This window comes from Ciconia boyciana, chromosome 8, assembly GCF_034638445.1.
Source record: "Ciconia boyciana chromosome 8, ASM3463844v1, whole genome shotgun sequence".
Taxonomy (NCBI): domain Eukaryota; kingdom Metazoa; phylum Chordata; class Aves; order Ciconiiformes; family Ciconiidae; genus Ciconia; species Ciconia boyciana.
Genome location: NC_132941.1, coordinates 63,416,274 through 63,437,005, shown reverse-complemented (window position 1 = coordinate 63,437,005; position 20,732 = coordinate 63,416,274). Strand labels below are relative to the sequence as shown.

General features: G+C 46.7%; 1 protein-coding gene across 2 annotated transcripts in view; it reads left to right on the top strand.

Annotated features, from left to right (window-relative positions):
* CTBP2 (C-terminal binding protein 2) overlaps positions 1 to 20,732 on the top strand; it is a 145,751-nt gene that overhangs the window by 52,212 nt on the left and 72,807 nt on the right. Inside the window, exon 2 of one of the 2 annotated variants that reach the window (XM_072871377.1) lies at positions 18,274 to 18,452. The exons of the other annotated variant lie outside the window; for it this stretch is intronic. The gene's annotated coding sequence lies outside the window, so the exon portion shown is untranslated. The remainder of the gene's footprint in view (positions 1 to 18,273; positions 18,453 to 20,732) is intronic. 2 annotated transcript variants of the gene reach the window in all.

The window sequence follows — 20,732 nt, the reverse complement described above, 5'->3', positions numbered from 1 at the left end:
ACCACGTGGAGGGGGAGTGACGTTCCCCACAACGCTTAGGAGAACTTGACTTTCCTGGTAACTAGAAATCTGTTTCTATTCCGCTTCAATTCCCTGGCACCCCCGGTACCGTTAGTGCCGTCTCGGCAGCGGACATTTCATTTACGGAAATTTGGAGCGTTCCTTCCTTCTCTAAACACACCGCTGTGTGCCGGTGTCATTGCAGAAGTGCTAACTGCAGTCAGTACCTCTTGAAAAATGCTGAATTGCTTTAGTTCTTCGTTGTGAATCGCTAATTTTATTTCCTCCTAACACTATGTACAGTTTCTATAGTTCTGGAGGTCACTGGAGCTTTGTAAGTGCAGCCAAAAGTGTTTTAAATAGTCATTGTGCAGCATAGCGATACCATCAATCTCCCGTGCCATTATTATATCTAGAAAGTTGGATTTGATATCCATTTTCATATTTAAAGCGAAATTACTGGCAAGCTGCCATATCCTGTAAGGCACAGAGAGTGGTAACGTGTCCATAAAGGTTTATATGAGTGTAATGGTATTACCTGTTGGTTTGGGATATTTTTCAACAAATCAAGAACTGCTGGCAGCCAAATGGTTTCTGAAGAGGGTCTTTTCTCCTTAACTGGTCTTATTTTATTCTTTCATTTCCAAGCCTGTCTGTAGTCTAGCTTTAATAATGATTAGATCTTTTTAATTGGAATCTCATAAGCTTCAGTTACCAGCTTGCCCAGAAATACTTTGCTTTTTGGCTTATAGATATATATGAAAAAAAAAGGGGGGAAGAAAAAAACCCAGAAAATAATAGTGGAATGTAAGTCTGTGGCATATTGAATTAATTTCCTGTTCCACTTCTGCATCAGCTAAGCAGACAAATAACCAATTTGTTAAGGGCTCTGCTACTTCCTTCAATCACTTGCTCACAATACACTTTTTACATTTTGTTTCCTGGTTTTTCCATTTCAATTCCTCGCAACCCCTGCAGGTCTCTGTGTTTCGGTGCCAACAGCAACATACCCACTGAGGGAGCGCGGGGTGTGATCCTTCGCCTCCCAGCAACCCCCTCCGCCCTCTGCTAGATGGGTTTTCTGCAAGGTCCCCGACTCGAAGGACACCGAGCCCTTTGATGAGCATCCCTTTGCGTTCCCCTTGCCAATTCGTGGGGACCCAAACCAAGGATCCCGCTGGTGCCGCCTCCTTATTGCTTGGCCTCGCCTTATCAGTGGCGGCAGGAATTACGGCTGTTTCAAGTGGGTTCCCAGTTTCTTGAGCTGTTTCTGAGAGTGCTGAAACAGGAATATCGCCACGGCATGGCGGAGGGGAGGAGGGTGTCAGCAGTCTGTATTGGGCAGCAGGATTAAGCAATCGTAATAGACAGAGCTTTTATTATTTTCCGCTCCTGCCGCATGATGGATTCTTTTGGAGACTGGTACAGCACTGGGTAACTAAGTGCGATGTGGCTTTTTGCTCCGTTCAGTGTATTTTGTGGGTTTATCTTTGTATTTAGGAAGTGGATTCTGAACACTCTGCCAGGGACGTCTTCCCAGAGAAATTAAGGCAACAGGGAGAAAAAACCAACCACCGCTCTGCATTTCGGGGTAAACTGCCTTAGCTGCCAAAGGGTTCCTTGCAGATACACAATCCTATAGGAAAATCTGTAAGAAAAATAAAGATGTGTAATCTGAGACTTCTCGAGTAGAAGTTAAAGAGGGCTTTCAGTGTACTCTGATGGATAGGGGAGGAAGTACATCAATTCAATTGCAGTATTGTGTAGAGCATAATAAATATTTTATTACCACAGACTATCATTTAGTTACTAAACAGCGCGGGGCAGATTCTGCTCTCGGATGGTGTTCACGCATTTGCAACTCCGTGAATATCACGCGAGTTCGTTTCTACGGTCGAGGACAGTATTTGGGGCAGATAGATACTGCAAAGTCTGCGCATAAAATATTCAAGCCCCACGTAAGAAAACTTTTTAGGCTGGCACCGTAGCAGTGTGTTAGGGCAGCAGTTGTTATGAATCTAATGGCATTTCTGGTTTGACCATAAAAATACTTTCGCCTAAGGCTGGAATTTGATAAATAAGATGAATTAGACTGATGATGAGGATTATATGTATTTTGAAATACAGTGCAGCCTTGACTATCCAAATGAGAGGGCTGATAGCAAATGCTGTTTTGTAGGGTGAGCTGAATAGGTGCAGTTGGTTAAAGAATCTTCGGTCTTTTAAAAGAATCTTCCAGAATCGTAGGTATTTCTAGGTTTCGGGAATTTCTGCGGGTGTTTGCTGTGCAGCATGCATACATTTCTGTTGGAAGCAAAACTCAAGCAAATTCCGAACAAAAGGTCAGTGAGGAGGGACGGTCGGGAACCAACACCGGTGTGGATGGTACCGCATTTGGCTAAAGCAGTTTAATAGCAGATTTAGTGGGGGGAAAAAAAATACCTTGGGCAACGTTTTAGCATTTGAGTTTCTTCTTTGCGTTCAATGTGATGTGAGGAAGCCAGAAAGCCGGTGGGAAACTGGGGAGGGAACATGCATGAAAACCAGCAGCAGAAATCTCATCATTTTCTGGTAATATTTTTTTGGTGAGCTTTCTGAGCAGCTACCACAGTAACTTTTACTTTCTGGTTTTCCTGCTGTCATACAGTAATGGTTTTAAATTTCTCATGCCAGAGGGAGATGCCGATATCAAACTGAGAATTAAGTAAATGGTTTTGATTGGAATTGAAAAGAAAGCGTTCCCTGCTTTAAGCTAAGTTTTAATTTAACCTAATTACACAATAACGTAATGGGTGTTTAGTTAATCCTGACAGGTGAAAATTCAGAAGTAAGGCAAGAGGCATGTCCTTACCCAGACACACGTTAAGTGCTTTGCAGGTTGGCAAGATGTGAAATTCCTCGCTTTGCAGGTTTACATTCGAGTGACTCTTCGTGTCCCTTCATGTGCTTTTCCCTCTGGGACTGTTTCAGAGCTGTGTTTAATACAGAACCACGAGGACACACGTGAGTTATGGGATAATAATTCCGTGTCAGATACTGTGAGAATGAAGCTTATTTTACAAGAATTCCCTTTGATGGAAGTAGGGCCCCTAATTCAAACTTGAGTGCATTTTAAGAGACATATACATGCACACAATAAAATCCAGGGAGAACAATTTGCATAGAAAAGCCAGGAAACAGCTGGGCTTACAGACAGCTGAGATTTTAGGGGTTGTTTTCTGGGGGAATAGGGGTAGAGTCAAGCAAAAGATTTTTAAATCCAGGCTGCTTTTGAGAATTTTGCTTGATATTGTATATCTTGGAATAATTTTTAAAAACACAGCTGTGTGCTGGCTCCTGAGACCAGGTAATTTTACATGACGTTAATATTGAGGTGGTTGTTCTTTGTTATTATCAGCTAACAGTAATGATAAGAGACACTTACTTGTCTGGGTCATATATGTATGTATTTGCTCTTACTCTAAATTCTTTCCCATAGATACAATTCAGCACAATCAATGCCAACAAAATTATTTTGAAAGCAGATTAGATTAAAAATCTCATCCCTTACTGAGCTTCCCATTGGCATATGAGACGATCCTTAGAGAATTAAGATTTGTGTCAGCAACAGAAATGCTCGCATGAGATTGCTCAGCCTCTTGCTGGCCATTTTTTCTTCAAATATTTGACAGAAGTGCCTGGCCAGGCTAAATTCAGTTGGTGTAGGATACTTCTGGAGGTTGATGACTAACACCAGAGCAGGAAAAAAGTATCTGAGAAGCAGTTTTCTGTACAAGCATGTTTGTAAGTGTTTTTATTCGAGATCATGTTGCTGGTGACTTAGGGCTTTCCTAGAAGGAGGTCAGGACTGTTCATGTTGGGAAGGTGTATCTGAGCGTGGGCTAAATCATTTCCAAACCCCAGCTGGCTGGGGTCCGCGTTGGGAGTATCTCGGCTTTGGTCTTGTTGGTTTTATGTAGAAAAGTGGTACCATTCGGTGATAATTTAAGCCTGATCCTTGCCCTCGCGGAGCCAGGAGGATGCTTTCCAGTAATGTGTTTTGAGTTGGGGGACAAGAGGGTGGTGCAGGCAGCCCTGGATCAGAGTGATGGGACTTGCGCCCTGTGCTGCTCCCCAAAACTGCGGTGCAGTGGAGGCAGAACAACCTCACCCCCTCTTTCTTGCCCCATCTCCAGGACACCTTGAAACATCAACCCCATCGTTTAGAGGTGTGACTGTGGGTGTATGTGCACGCACACGCGCGCACGTTGGCGAAACTGTAATAAAGCTAACAGGTTCGGCTCATGGCATCTATAAATGAGTCTTTTCTTCCCTGGATTTTGGTTGAACTCGCTGGTGCTCCTCCCACGCGCCACTGGATGCCCTTGCTGCCACGAGCAGCCTCTCTGCAGTGATGGAGCCAGGTCTGGTCATGCAGAGCAGCATCCGTGGGACTTGGACCTCAAAGTCTTCGAGGCAGGACCCTACTTTCTCATTTCTATGTTGGGTGAAAGCAGGTCGGTGCAGATTTGCGACTACTAAATGTGAAGACTCAGCCTCCCCCTGCTCTGCCTGTGACCAATCCATTTTTTTATAGTCAAGGGTAAGTCCCAAGACTGGAAAACCATTCGGCTGCCAGAACACCGTGGTTCCAGATGGTTTAGGATGATAATTTTGTAAAGGTATATTAGGGTCATTTGGTATCCTTACCACTTCATGTACCTATTGTAGCAAATAATTTAATGGAAAAATAAGCAAGGCTGTGACTTCGGAAATAAAGTTTGGGAGCCTCCCATTGTTACTGCTTTTGTTGGTTTTATTTAAAACAGGAGTCACTCTTTTTATAGATTTATTGCCCCAGCCTAGCTTGAAAGGAAAGGGGGATGGGACAATCAACAGTGATTTATTTCTTTAATGCATTTTAAATAAGTAGACCCCCAAGAACGAAGCAACGGTGCATAATTACATTACACTGGTCACAAAACTTGGGCTGTTCCTGCTGCAGGCTATTTATTTAACACCTGGTGAGCATAAGTGAATGCACTGCTAGGGTTGGAAGCTGTGACTTCGGTTTTTACAAAGTCTATTCTCTGGTAGCAATTTCTCTCTCAATTTCTGAAAGCTAACACACATTTTTGCCATGTCTGGTGAAGCAGATTATCATGTTATCTTCCAGTTAAGGCGCTGCGTAGAGAGGTTTTACCGAGCGTTGTATGAGGGTTGGCTCCTGTTGTCCTGCCTCCTTCTCCCAGCGCGAATGTGGGGACAGGAGGTTGGAGGAGGAGGGACCGAGGGGTTTCCCTGGCTCACCCTGCCAGTAAAGAGGTGCTGGGGCTGAGGGACCTTTCCCCCGTCGCTCACAGCCTGCTCTGTTTGCAGGGGTGCAAGTCCTGGACCTCTGCACCAGGGACTCCGATAGCTCCACTCCCACATCCATCCGCTGCCCCTCCTCTGTCCTTGTCCTCCCGCTCCTGTACCCTGCGTGCACTTCCTTCGGAGGAAAGGCTGCGTGGAGAGGCATGGAGCTCCTTTCCAGATTGCAATCTCCTAAATTAAAGCAAGCGAAATCGATTTGAATATTACATTTCCCTACAAGGACCTCCTGCTAATTTCTATGTTTTTTACAATTGCGTTTTCCTGGTTTTGTTTAGTTTTTTTCATCTTTATCACTTCCCTGCTGCTGACTAAAGGAGCTACACAACAGGGGAAAGTGTGACTAACTCACTGCCTGCACGGGGGAAAGAGTGAGACTGCTTCTACACATGCTGGTGATAAATGCACAGAGTAAACAGAATGGAAAAGTGGGGAAAAACATTTTTTTTCCTACAATCTCTTTTTTTTTATAGCAGTGTTAGTCATTTCTTCCAGCAGGTATAGGTTAAAACAACTTCCATCATAAGATTTCTCGCAGAAGCAGCATTATCAGCTTAAAATTTGTACTTTCTTCTGAAACTGTTTTTAACGTCTCTCATTGTAAGTTGTAAGAAAGACCAAAAAATGTTTTTCCTCTTCTTTTCGGTGTCTCCTATGGTTTCACAGCAAGTCATATAGATGCAATTTTTCCTCTTTCTCCCATGTGTTTAGGTCCTGTGTCAGCTTGGCAGGTATTTCCTAGATCAGTTGGGAGGGAAAATGGGAAAAGGGCAGGGGGATTCACCCAGGCGTTGGTCCCGAAACTGGTTTTAACTTTGGTTGAAATGGAGTAGATTCCAGATGACAGCGTCCCTTTAGTTAAGCAAGGTAACGTCATTGATTTAAAGCCTGCTGAAATCCATGGAAAGATGCCATGGACTGCAGAGGGCTCTGGAGCAGGTCCAGTCTCCTTTTGTGGTATAGAAATGATGCTTCAACAGTTTAAGAGCCTGGGGAGGCTGAATCAGAAACACGATGAGTGACCTGCTACGTATTAGGGCAGCGGCAGGGAAGAATACAGGTTTGAGCTCAGCCCTCGCTGACTGGGATGCTAATGAACGGCCACGTTTTCCCTTCACAAAGTGTACGGCAGAGCGGCTTTCATATTTTTCCTCCGAGTATCCCAGCGTGACTTTGAAGGGGAAAGGAAAATGTATTTTGTGTGTAAACACAGTATTGCAATGTTTGTTTAATGTCTTTGTTTACTTTGAAAGTTAGTCCCATACTAATGAATTTATAAAACCTACATTATCCATAAAACTGTCACTGGTGCAAAATTTAGTAATAACTCAGGTAATGTATTTAAACCACTAGTGAGTTTGCTCTATCCTTGAGTTGATAAATTGTATAGCTTCATTCGGTAGGAATCAGCAGTTTTATGTGGCAATTAATTTTAACGGCAATAGGGAGCCAAAGGACTAAATTTTTACCCTTGGTTTTCTGCGCATGTATGGGAATATCCTAATGTTTAACGTTCAGGCTGGGGACCTGGGAAGCAGCGTGCGTGCGGAGGGAACGTCGCTTTGCAGGCGTTACGGCCATGCTGCTCCAGCTCACAATCCAACCTGCCAGTTAAACCATTTTGGGGATTTCTCATCTTTTAAAATAGATGTAAAAAAAAAATCTGTCCCCAGGATCTCTCTCACTTTACCCCCTCAGTTCTGCACAAACCTGCTGGTTGCCTTTCTTATTGTGTAAGTCACCACCACCAGAGTGATGCCAAAATCATGAACTTGGGGCCAGAGACAAGGAGATAAATGTTTCTGAAGTGATTCTGGTTGTTCGTTTTCCCCTTTCTGGTCTCTGATACCCAGCCTAGAAAGGTCCCATTTGTACAGTTGGCTGCAAGCCTATAATTGTGTAGGGTCCGATCTGGGAACCGAAATGCCTTAATTCTGATCTTAGCTCCTGCTACCAGATTTACATAGTGGTAGCAGGTCACTTGACTTCATAATTTATGTCTGTAACACTGACTGCATCCTCAGCAGTGTAAAAAAGGCAGCGTAATTCCCCTAAAGCTAAAATTTCTCTTGTAGCAATAAAAAATACCAAGGGACGTAATTTGAAGGGGATTTATTTATGATGCTGTTAGGTAACATCCACATTTTGGTTTTTGCCGTTCGTGAAACCGCCTGAAGAGAGCTGGGCCACGGGGTGGGTTTGGGTGTAGCCAGGCAAAACCCCATGGGCATCGTTGGACCCGTGGGGTAGATGAGGGTTTTGTTTTCAGGCATCCTCCTTGCCGTTGCTGCAGCCGCCCAGAGGTCTCTAAGGTAAGCCCGGGACCGCAAAGGGTGAGCGGGGATGGTGCACGTAGCTCCCGAGCCTTGTATTTCAGGTGTTGGTCTCCCAAATACGACCTTGGAGCCATTGGTGGCTCCGTGAGCGCCGCCAGCTCGTGTCTGTAGGTGGGTCTGCGTTTCGAACATCATTTGTGTTACGACTGTGTCAGTTCCCAAAGTGAGGTGATGGCCCCGAAATGAGGTTCGGGGAAGTTATGAACGAGGTCGTGAGCCTGACAGAAATTTCATTTTGTCCGATATTTATTCTGCTGTTTGGGATTGCACGGAGTTACTGGTCTGTAAAATGAGGTCACAGCCGGGAAAGAAAGTTTGGGAGCTGCTGCTTTAGAGCTTGGGTTGAAATTAATTATTTGTATACCTTGGAGGGTTGCATTGGTTTATAAACAAGACAGCTGGGTTAGAAAAACAGTCCGAATTCATTGTGAAACACGTTGTGTGATGGCCAGCTTTTGAACCTTGCACTCCCTTGGTGCGCTACCAACCAGAAATTTCAAATTGGCTGCTTAGAATTGGCCGTGTAGTCACCCAGATATTTCATCATGTTATTTCAAAAATCCCAGTGGCTCCAGATGCTCCAGGGCTGTGGAGGAGTTCATTGTAGCTGCAGTTAGAAAAGTTGGTCTGGTGTAGCTTGCATTATACCCACAGATATTTAGGCAGCAGAAATGCAGATGCGGAAAGGAAGGCTGGCCTGGCTAAAACCAGCTTGAGAAGAAAAAGCCTAGCCAATGTAGAACTGGATGTGAAAAATGCAATACCAAAGGTGTCAGCTTTGTGGCTTCAAAGGAAAATATTCTCTTAATTTTTCTAAGATTAAAATGCCTATAAAATAATACCCTTTAAAAAGCAGAGTACTCCTCAAACACCAATGCAAAATGCCAACAATTCTCAATTTGCAAAAAGAAAAATCTACAGCAAAATTACTGTGGTTTTGTGCACAAAACCTGTGGGCTGTCTGGAAAACAAAAAACTGATAAAACAGCAGAGCCAAGCGCTCACGTGTGCTTTTCAAGGGGAATTTCTCTCTAGGATCTCCTTTCCTGATAGCTCCCTCGCTACCCGTTGCCTCTTTCTGCCAGTAACCTCTCTGATCTCCCTACCATCCTCTTTGCTGTTCTGATTCGGTATTGCACAGGGGATCATTTTCGAGGTGTATGTTTATATGCAGGCCCTGTTCATAAGAATGAGTCATTTATGTATTCTTTCAAGTTGCGGAGTGCTGACTCTGGACCTTTATTTGTTTTTCTACTTGTTGCTTCCTTTTTAAAAAGTCCCCAAAAAATATTTAAAGATGTTCTGCTTAGGCTTGAATTGCTAATTAATTTCCAAATTGCTGTGCTTTGAGGATATTTGGTCGGAGGAGCAGGCACAGCCCTCCCTCGCAACCTGCCCGCCGTCCGTGCCCGAGGGATGCTGCGCAGGCAGCTGCCGGTTGCTAGTGCTCCTCTTTGCTAGTGCTCCTCCAGTTGCAAGCTCAGCACTTGGTGGAGAAATTTCTCTTTGCCTCATTATTACGGTTTGACTTGTGACTTTATTATTGCATGTTCTGAGTTACAAGGAGGGGGGGAAAAAGGCAGGAAAGGAAAGTGGGGTTTTGGTACGCTTCCTGCGCCATGGGGAGCCATGCTCTGTGTTAACTGCTGATAAGGAGATCTTTAAACCCACAGCTTTTTAAACCCAGCACATGGTTAAGCACCAGGGAAAATAGATGCCTTTTCTGTCTCTAAAGCAGCCATTCCCTGGCAGTCTGTGCCGTTTTGGAGCAGTCCATACCAATACTGTTTGGCTCCAGGGAAGAAATACCCCCCCGCTCAGGGCTGACACAGGTATTCAGAGCAGCTCCTGGGCCACCAGACTCCTGCCCCTGTGCAGACGAGAGGCGTGAAGAAGTGCCGAGGACTCACAAGCAGCAGACGCTGCTCTCCAGCATAGCTGTTGGCTTCCATGTTCCTGCAGCCATCACTCCAAATAGCCAAGCAGGGCAGGACACTGCCGTGCTGGTACGTATTAGATGGCTGAAATGAAATGGAGGCTGCATCCCAAAATTTGGATGGGTTCCTTCAGCTGTTTTTCTCTGTTCGCCTCGCTGGAAATGGTGGAGCAATGCAAGAAGTTGTTGTTCATCCTATTAGACGTAGCGGAGGTGTGGATTCCCAGGCAGGTCCGGGTGGCTGCAGAGAGATGGATTTACTTGTCCTATTAGGCCATGTATCTCTGTGTGCGTATGCAATGCTGCTGGCCAAACTTTGATTAAAACCACTTCATCCCTTGCTCTCTTCAGCCGACAAAGCATGTTTTGATTAGGAAAGACTTATGACCATCCTGTGCTCTGTCAGGTGCACTTTCCTGGTCCCCAGGAAGGAAAGCGTTCATAGCTCAGTCCCCACTCAGGAAATGATCCGTGGCTATATCTGATGCTGCATGCAGAGTCAGGGCGGACACTTCTCGGTACGAGGCACTCCCGAAGCCCTGCGATATGGCCGTGCCAGAAGCAAACCCCTTCAGCGGCCGCCGTAGCTGGCTGTGGTGATGATGGCTGGCCACTCCAGAGATGGCTTATCCCATCACGCGCTCTGTCCAGCCTGCAAGACATGATGGCATGCGTGGTGGCCATCTCTGTACTTGGTTGGTCCTCTGTGCTTTGAAATGCTGAAGCTTCCTTATTGCTCCCTCCTCCTCTCCCTCTCTCCCCCCATCAGTCCCCAGTTTCACAGCCTGCTCTCACGAGCTTTGCATTTTTAGGGAACTGAAGAAATCCTCCATCTCCCAGGTTCCTTGGGTGGCACCGTGAGAAGACCATGGATGCAGGTGTTTATGTTCAGAAGTCACAGAGCTCCTGCACGCTTGCAGTAGGTCCACATTCACGACGATATTTTATAAACCCCAACCCATGAGACCATTCTTCCCTGCTAGCACTTAAGATGGTGTCTACGAGTGTTGGCAGACACGGCACCGACTCTGCTGCAGGCTGCCCCAAAGCGGTGATTGTATTTGCCTGCTTCCTAGCAACTTTGTGTGCTGGTTCAATTACAAAGGACTCGGAAAAACACGCTCCATCTGGTTTTCCAACCCCAGATGCGACCACCCCAAAGAGTGATCTAATTCTTCTGTATTTAGACTTGAAAACTTCTCACCAGTTGGTGGTGCGGGAAATCAAATAAGAGTCCTTAGGAGCAATAAGATCCACATGCTGGCCTAATTGCACATGGAGCTAGACTGCTGCTCTTACTCTAGTGTATTTGCAATGCTGCTGTCAAAGGCGTATTGTTAGGCTAGGGGAAAACCCACAAATCTTAATTTGAGTAATAATTTAATATGGTCCAATAATTAGCTATTCACGATAGGGGCCCCTTCGCATCTGGTGTAGGGTGTTGCGTGGTGTGAGGAGAAGTCAGGCAGGCAGGACTCGCGGGCAGCCTTGGTCTATAGACCAAGGTTTGTGGAAAGGGATAGTATCTTGACCTGCTCTTCAGTACGGTCGGTTTAGTCTACATTAGATCACCTGAGAATGTCGTTCTTGTTTTAATGTGTTTTTTTTTTTTTTAAATTAAGGCCAAAAAAAGCTGCTGCTTTCCAGCTCTGCAGAGTGAATCAGGAGGGCAGGGTGCATTGTGGGGAAGGAGAGGCAGAGCCCAAACTGGGGAGTTGCTGAGCAATAGGAAAATGTCACACAACCTCGACGGAAAGCTGGAGCGTAAAATTGCCTCCCTCCTCTGTTCTGCAGAAGGCGTCGTCCTGTAATTTCTTGGTTGTGAACTTTTTGTCGCCATAGGGCTTGGGATCAGAGCCTTATCATTTTAAGCTTGTCCTTAGGCGTCGGTGGCTCGTCCTGCCTTGGCCAACGCTGCGCTTTCCTACGCATAAAGGCCAGCTGGGGAGCCAGCGAGGGAAAGTTTGAAACCGGTTTCCTACGCACTTAAAACTTCAGAGTGAGTTTTAACAAGGGGGTACCAGCCTTAAATATTCCCACTCTTTATTCGAGCAAGCCCTGATTCACACTGGTGGTTGTTTTCTGTCAGGGTTTCCTGTGGGAGCCCCCGCGCTGCTCACAGGAAGCGTGGCCGGGCCCGCCGCCATCGACCTTCTCCTGCTGGCCTGGCTCGGCCGGCGGAGCGGCGGTGGGGAGCAGCACCAGCCTGCTGCCAGAGGGCAGGCGGGCTGCTGGGCAGCCATGGAGGTGAGCCTGGCTGTCCACAAAAAAAAAAAAAAAAAATAAAAAGGCACGACCCCTTGGGACCCATGTTTTGTCAACAAATCAAGCAGGCGCTATTTTAAGCTGCTATGTACCTAACGCTTCCTGTTTTTCAGAAGAAACTTCTTGTTTTTTAGCTTTTATGTTGGCGGATTTATTTTAACGGCTTGTTCCTGAGGCGGTGCGAAGGATTTTCCCCCCCCCCGAAGCATGCGGGGTGGTGGCCGGTGAGGAGGGAGGGAGCCGGCGGGAGGCTCGCCGGGGGCTGCCTGCGGTGGCCCTGTGAGGGGAAGGCCACCCTCGGCCCTCTCCGGAGGATCGCTCAGGGGGTTCCTGGGTGCACCGAGGGGCCTCAAAGATGGGCAGCTGATGGGACGGCCGCCGCGGGGCTCCCGTCGTTTCATGAACGCTGCTAAGTTAAGCCATGTGTGGTTCTCTTTCGAGGAGCGGTGGCCTAACCAATAAGGACAAAGTAAATAGCATTCATTTCCTGCTGACCTTTTAACACGAACAGATGTTTTCTCTTACAAGTACCATAGGCCACTTCAGTCCCTGACCTCATCAAGTGGGCTGCTGCCGTTTTCATACTTGGCAGTCTATAAAACTGCTTTTTTAACCTGTTTTGCTGAGACCCGCCTGCAGAAGTGGGTCTCCTGCCTTGGTTAGGACCCATGTGCCTTTAATGTTTCTGTCTGTCTTTTCTCTGGATGGACCAACCACTTCCTCCTCATTTTTGTCCTCCGTGGAGGATGGCAGATGTTTCCTCTGATGGGCTCTATCAGGCCGCCCAGGGGAAATGAGTTTCCCTTTATAATATTTTCCCTAGCAGTCCTCGCACAGGTTGGACTTGCAACCCCACGGCTGGAGCAGTAAGTCCATCGCCCTTATCCCTGTTTGTGGTGGTTGAGCAGAATGAAAGGGGTCTTGGAGTCACCTCCAAGCTCAAACAGTAAAAAGGTGGCAGTGAGGTTGGAGCTGAGGTTGGAGCTGAGGAAACCATCAGTGCGGTTTCTCTTCAGCGCTCCCTGCGTCGCTGGAACCATCCTGGCACCTGCTGGTGCCTCCTCCCCTGCTGTCCCAGGGGTCTTGGTCCTGCTCAACACAGTCAAAGTGCTCTCAGCTCTGTCCAGGCTGCTCTGCTTGGATATCACCTGGGTGTTGCTTTTTTGCCATGTGGTCTTCCCTGCCGCATCCCTAGATCTGCTGCTGCAGATGGTGCTGGGTGGGATCCATGAAGGAATTGAAGCAGTTTGGGAAGCAAATGTGGTGGGAATGAGCAGTAAATCTTTCTCGTTCCTGCCATCTTTTAATTTGCTTTGGGCCAAGGGACATGCAAGTCTGAGCATGACTTGTGTGTCTAAGAACATCAGAGATGCCTAGTTCATCCAGGAGACAGCTGAAGGAAGCTTCTCTGCTGGCTCTCCTGGCCAGAGCCTGCTTTCTTCTGCCAGTCCTGCATGGAGACCATGCGAACAAGCTCTGGAGTGAGGTAATGGAGGAGAGAAACGTGTAGGCAGGCTGGTGTGCATGTCATGAATTCGTTTGAGACCTTTGGCATGTTGGTGAGGAGCCTTTTTCCAAAGTTGGCGTTGCAGTAATGTCTCATGTGGTGGCATCAACAGGGCGAGGTGTCTCCGCGTCTGGGATGAAAAAAGCGCAACTGTGGGTGCTTGAGGGCTAGTTGATTTGCCGTGCTGTGTGGTGCACAGCTTGTGTTCCTGGGTTAGTGGCATTCCGTTCGGAGAGTAAATCCTTCACTCTTCTTTTGGTTTCAGGTGGGGGACATTGGAGGTACGAATAAATACCAGTATGATTTTTAGTTATTGAGTTATGCCATCTGGAAAGGGATATATGTTAACTTAAAGTTAATGGAATAACCTTTATAGACTCTTTTTTAAATACCATGCTGAACGTAGGTTGATAGAGATTCCCATTTTGTCACTTGTTGGGTTTTTGGCCTTTCCCTAAAGAGATTTTTTCTTTTGTATTTGTTCTTTCTTTCTACTCTCCATATGTATTTAGTGGACTATGTTTGGAAGTTTTACTCCATGAGTTGTGATTTCTATCCAGAGCAGTGGGTCTGTGCAGTACAAATAAGGGAAGAAAAGCTCTTTCTGTGGGTCAGGTTACCCTCCTTTTCCTGTTCAGTTAAAATGAGAAGTGTGCAAAATCTTAAAAATTCCTGAGTATTACCCAAACATTACCATTTTTATAGTTTCAAGTTTAGAGAAAATGACTCACGGGCATTTTTAATAAAGAATTGCACAAAATAGAGTGGAGCGTGATTCACGTTAACAAATCAAGACACAAGAGACGCAACAAAGAAGCCTTTAACCTGATACTCAGTCTTCCCCATGAGTATATTGCAAAGTGGATGGCTGAGATTTCCCCTCTGCCCGTGGCGCCTGGCAGCGGGGGGAGCAGCATGCAGGGAAGGAGCAGCGATGGATCACAGAATCACAGAATCGTATAGGTTGGAAAAGACCTTTAAGATCATTGAGTCCAACCATAAACCTAACACTACCAAGCTCACCACTACACCATGTCCCTAAGCACCTCATCCCAACGGCTTTTAAATACCTCCAGGGATGGGGACTCAACCCCTTCCCTGGGCAGCCTGTTCCAATGCTGGACAACCCTTTCAGTGAAGTAAAATTTCCTAATATCCAACCTAAACCTCCCCTGGTGCAACTTGAGGCCACTTCCTCTTGTCCTATCACTTGTTACCTGGGAGAAGAGACCGACCCCACCTCTCTACACCCTCCTTTCAGGGAGTTGTAGAGAGCGATGAGGTCTCCCCTCAGCCTCCTTTTCTCCAGGCTAAACAACCCCAGCTGCCTCAGCCGCTCCTCATAAGACTCGTTGGTGGCAACATTCAGCAACTTAAGGATGTTGCTGAATGGTCACGCCTCTGCTTCTGGGGCAGTTGAGATGCGGTGGGAGCGGTGCACGGTGTGGCCTGCCCCTGCTCCGGTGGTGCATGTCTTCTGTCAGCCCCTGTTCAGTCCATCTTGCAAGTTATTTGCTGATGTCTTCCTGGGCAGGTTGGTTGGACAAAATGATTACGTCCTAAACATCTCCGTTTGAGTGGTAGGAATCCTGCCCATCTTGTATATTGATTTTTATTGGTCAGTGTAATTAGGCAATGCCTAATTGTTGTAGGGAATCATGAAGATGAAACCTTTGAGGCTGAAGTGAGAGAAGGCCTGTAGTTGGGCGCCTTTTGCAAACACGCCTGGCTTTCACTCACCGGCACTCAGACCTGAGCATGTGTCCAGCACTGCGCTGAGCTATTCTGAATTTTGAGGTCAACATGGCGAGAGAGATGTTGCATCTACAGCAGTGTGCTGCTTGTAGGGACTTTGAGCAAGGAGCCAGCTTCTTTGGCTCTACCTGAAAGCAAGGAGCGTTCACAAAGCACGCTTGTAACACAATGCTTGTGAGAAGAATTGTTTAACAAATAGCCAGATAATCTAGTTTGCCTTTTCCGCGGTGTTTTAGTTTGCCCTGCGCTGGCAGTCAGCCTTTCCCAGGTTTAACCTTGCATAGAAGATTTTATCTTGCGAGTCTGCAGAGGCGGCTGCTGGTGTGGAAAACATCACTGACTTACCAAGTGGATTACTGGGCAAAATTGATTTTACTTGGTACATTCATATGCTGAAAAGCAACATAATAGTGTCGGCTTTGCTTCCACACCAGCGAGACGTAAGTGCCCCAACATGTGTTGGAGACCCTACAGGAGTCTGAGAGGCGACTGAGTGTTTTGGACCATATTCATCACCAGCGTAATTCTGATGGCATCGTTTTGGCTGACCGAACAGGACCTGCAGAAATGCCTTAGGTATACATGCTGATGTATATTTTGCGGCTGTCTTTACTTAAGTGTTAAACATTCCTTGTGAGCAATGAGTGGAGATCTTCCCTGTACTCCATGCGGCTTCTTTGGTTGATATATGGTGTTTTCCCTCCTTTTTGTCAAAGTGTCCTCTGTTCCAGAGATAATGCAATTGCTATGCAGTGCCGTGCAAATACTCTTCTGTATTTGTATCTCTTTTCTATTTAATTATACTGTATAAATGTCCTCGGTAAATTTGATAAGTTGGGTGAAGGATATTGATTTTCGAGTCTCTCTTGTGCACGGCTCCTTGTAGTAGCAGCAGCCGTTCACCAGGCCTATTTCCCGAGGAGGTTTTGAAGGTTCAGCGTTTAAGTAGCTACAGGATAACAAAGGAATTTCTTTCTCTACGCTCCTGGTTGAGCTGCTGGTTGCAGGGTTTAAGGCCACAGAGAAAACATCCATGTTGCGTGCAGTTTTTTAAAGCATTAGACTCGTGTCATCTGCAAAAGCAGGTGGGAAGGGAAATCAAGATACAGAATAGACCCATTGCCTTCACTGCTGCAAATAAAGCCTGCTGCCAGCTTTGGGAAGAAATGAGAGAGGGATGCTCCCAGGGTTGGGTGAGGTCCTGGGGCGGCAGTGGGGACCCCAGGCTTGTGGCCAGGCAGCCTCCCTCCCCCCCCCCATCCCTCCATCACCCCACGGCTGATGGCAGGGCAGGAGGAGCGGGACGGAGACCAGCAGGCCTGTGAGGAGGTGGAAAAGAGGAGAGGGAATTTGCAGGGTTAAAACGGGAGGACCAACAAGTCTATTTTTAGCTGCAGCTTTGAATGTGAAGTGTCACCAATGTTAAAAAAAGCTCCTGGTAAATAGTGGGGAAGATGCATGCGGTAGTGGAAAGCCAGCTGCAGCTTTTTGAACTGCTCGCTGGTGTTTGTGAGGAGGCTGTGAACACTTGGTTAGTGTTAATGTTTTAATTTTCCTTTGCTCAGCCTGAGGTCTCCCTACACAAGGGACTTTCTTTAAACCGTGCTTAGCTTTCAGCCTCTTAAGATTATTTTTGTTCTTCAAGAGGAAAAGAAGGGAAAAATGTAGATATCTGTGCACTTTCCTATTGCTCTTGCTTTCTTCGCGTTCTTTTGGAACATAAAATGTTTTCTTTTCCTTTTTTTATGCTGAAAATTGGACCCTGATTTTTTCTGGCTAATTTCCATGTATTTCTCATACAGGATTTTAGCCTTGATCTATAATGCAGGCCTGTGGCTGTTCTTGCTAAAAGTTTGGTCCCACTGGGGCTTTCATTATAAATCCTTATTTTCAGTAGCAAATTGCTTTCTGCAAATGTCACCTCTCGGAGCCGGCCGGTTTGGGTGGGTAGGGGGGCAGCGTCCCCACACCACTGGGCCCCACACCTCTCGGCCGTCCACCCGCAGCTCCCCAGGATTTGGGAACCTGCTCGCTGCATTTAGGCAGGAAGCTGGAGCCATTGCAGTCTGTCATGTCAGTGATCCGTGGGATAATGCATCCCCAAGTAGTGGCCGTTTCTGTCTATTGTGTCACCGATCTGCGCGTTAAAGGGACCCCGAGTAGGTGTTGCTACAATAAACCATAACAGCTCTATAGGAGCCGTCACAGTTCATTGCATCAATAATCTGTGTATTAAGGCGTCCCGAGCAGGCCTCGGCACACAATGGACCATTATGGCTCCAGATGAGCCTGTATAAATTTAGGTCAATAACCTGAGTGTTGTTAAATCCCAAAACAGCCTTGCTACAGCGAGCTGGCAAGGCTTATAAGAAAGATGTGTAGATTATGCAAACCTGTGGTGGTTGCAGAGGATACTCTGACTTACCACTAAAGGTTAGTGGCGGGAGAATTATTTCATCTTATTTATTACTGTTATCTAAACCTCTCTCCGCTCACTTGGCTCCCTCCTTCCCTCTCCTTTCACTCCTCTGGAAATTAAACCGCGTGAGCGATGCTGCAAGAGCAGCAAAGGCGAGATGCGGAGGGAGAGACGGGGATGGAGGGATGCGAGGAGTGGGGAGGAGGCAGCGTTTCGCAGGTGAGCCGTCCAGAGCCGCCCCACGTCTCTCCGAGCTCCTTCCCGCAGGATTTCATGGGAACACTCACACATTTCCATCCTGACTGCACTTATGCCTGACCCCCTGGGGCTTGGTGTTGTCTGGAGCATGAGTTTTGCATGAGGAGAGCCCCAAGGGCAGGAGGGTCCCCTGGGACTCCTCAGACCCTTGCTCACTCCGAAAGCCACCCTCCATCCTCATCCCTGACCTGTTTCTTGATCCAAGCCCTCCTTGGTCCTTGATACCCCGACACCTGGCTGAGCTCTTCTCCTCTCCACCGTTCTTAGCGTCCAGCTCCTTCCTTCATTTCTCATTTCCCTCAGACAAGGCCCTTTTGTAGGTAGGTGGTGGGGAGAGGAATGCCTTCAGCACAGGACGGAGAGGCCGGTTTGCATTGTGGGTGTACGCCTGAATGGAGAACTAGCCTTGAACTCTTGAACTCTTTTTTTTTTTTTTTTTTTGTAGAGTAAAGCTGCTATGTGCTGAAAACAAACAGGACTCACTCCGATGGAAAGAGGTTGTATAGTGGGAACAGATCTTGGACCACAAGAAACGGGGTTTTCCACATTTCCATTCTGAGACTTTCCATTTGAGACTTCGCCAGCAGTCGGGCAGCAAAAGATGAATTAGCTGAGCTGTTAAAGGTATTACATGTGTTTCCCCCTTCGGAGACTTGTTAGAATATATTTTCTTCGGTGGTAGTAATAAGTGTTACAAACAAAACACAGTTTTCCCCTTTGAATATTCCTTTACACAGAGCATCATCTACATTTAAAAAAAAGTATGTTAAGCAACATGAATAGCTTCAGGCTATTTTATTTCATGTTGCTAAGTAAGTCAATGCAGATGAGGACTTTTTATGTAAGAGTGGCTTGTAAATATAAGCACTGAGATAAGGGCGAATTATAACTACAAAGATTTCTTGGAGATAGAAGAGTGTCACTGCTCCTTTTTGCTGTTCCCAGTCCAGGTAGAGCTCCCAGGACAGGCTCTGGGAGATTTGACAGAAAAAAAACCTTGAGATATCTGTGATACAATGAGAAACACAGGGAGTTTGTTCCGTATGGGAGAATTTGGTGTGCTAGCAGGGGGCCAAGTCTGGTCTGCTGGACCATGGTGCAGCTGGGGCATCAGGGGCTTCACCTCTGCTCTTCAGGTGAGCTAGGTCCATCTGGAGTGAATGATGGAGTCTCCTGCCAGGCAGTGCTTATGGTTCCTCCTTTGGCTCTCAACTGAGGCATGAAGGTGTGGGCCAATGTGCACCGCTGTGATCTTCCCTGGGATATGGGCATGCGTCCCCTAAGGAACTGGGCTGAGGCCACCAAGGTACCTTCCACAATATGTAGCCATTGGCCTGCAGTAGTGTTTGGTCACTGTGGGACAGTGTCCAAGGAGAACGTCCTGTGTCACTGCTCATCGCTGGAGCCACCTGGGTCTTCATGTAAGATACAATTGTCTGATCCTGATTAGACAGATTTATTTATTAGAACTAATTTATTTATTAGAACTATTAATTTATTAGAACTAATAAATTAGCAGTGAAGGGTAGTATTCCAGACTTGGAGACACTTCAGTTGTATGGCCTGTAGGTCTGTAGGTGGGCTGTGCTGGCAGGGATGAGGGTGCCGTCGTGTTCTTATCTTACGTCAACCCGCTGATGCAGCAAGTTGCTTACCGCTCAGGATATGAGGTGGGTGCCGCTGCAGGAGTGGGGTGCCTTTGCGGACAGACTGCCAGGCGGAGATGGCGCAGAGGAAGGAAGCGCTGTACTCCCTGAGTATCCCATGTGTTTGCTTGTAAGGATGCACTCATCTAGTTGCTTCTTTTATTATTTCTTTTATTTAGGAGCGATGCAGAGCCAAGGACTTGCAAGAGTTGCAAAGGCAGGTGGTCTTGGTTTTAGTGTTGGTCTTCTAGTGTGGGCACCCGAAGGAAAGCGTTGATATCCAGGGTCTTTTTGGTAGTCTTGCTGTTGCTGTGCTTGCTGTTTTGAGCTTTCTGTTAAGGAGGAATTCAGGAGTAAGTTGTGAGTATTGTGGCAGTATATACTACGTACAGATGTTTAATCAAATCTTACAAGGCAGGAGTGCTGGGTGTTAATGTAGCGCACCGCAAAATGCAGCCACTGCCTCTGCCAGCCTTGTGCTTTCGGACAGAGACCAGCGAGGGATGTGGGCTTGGCAGATAGGCAGCACAGCGTTGTGGGGACGGGAGAAACATGAGGCTTTAGAGGGGGGCACAGGGTGCGTGTGTGGCGGGAGGGGGTTACGGAGGTCGGGAGGATGTGGCTCTTGGCCACATGAAGATTTTGGTATGCAGCTCATACTCAGGAAGTTTGGCCACCCTGATTACAAACATACGTATATTTGGAGATGTATAGCGAGATATCTGTCTCTTTCCTAATTTGATGTGTGTTTAGATGGAGAGAGGAAAACTACCGAAGCAGGGAAGTGGGTGGCTTTGCGTGGTTTCCTAGCCAGCAGAAGCTGAAAACGGTTTAAAGTTCACATTTAGCAGTATAGTAGTAGCTAGAAGGAGACGTCTGAAGGTAAGTGGCCATGTCCTACCTCTTGGCAGTGAGGAAGCTGAATTTGCCTTTGTTTAGCTCCGGAGACGGATGAGCTCTCCCCTCTAGCTCCGGAGATGGGTAGTGGTGCCATGGCACAATTTACAGTTTTTCTCGGTTAATCATTTTCAGAACTTAAAACGTAAACTGCTGTTTGTGAGAGTAAAAAGGATGAAGTTTGCTGTGTTGGAGTTAGCCCGGGGGGGAAGAAGTGAACTGAACAAAACCAAACCTTGGAAGCGACAATAGCTGCGCACCAAAGTGTTTATTTAACCAGAACTTCTTTCATAGCTATTTCATCTTATTTTCCTCTTGTCCTTGCTCTTGCTTGCTCATCTATATACAGCATATGGAAAGG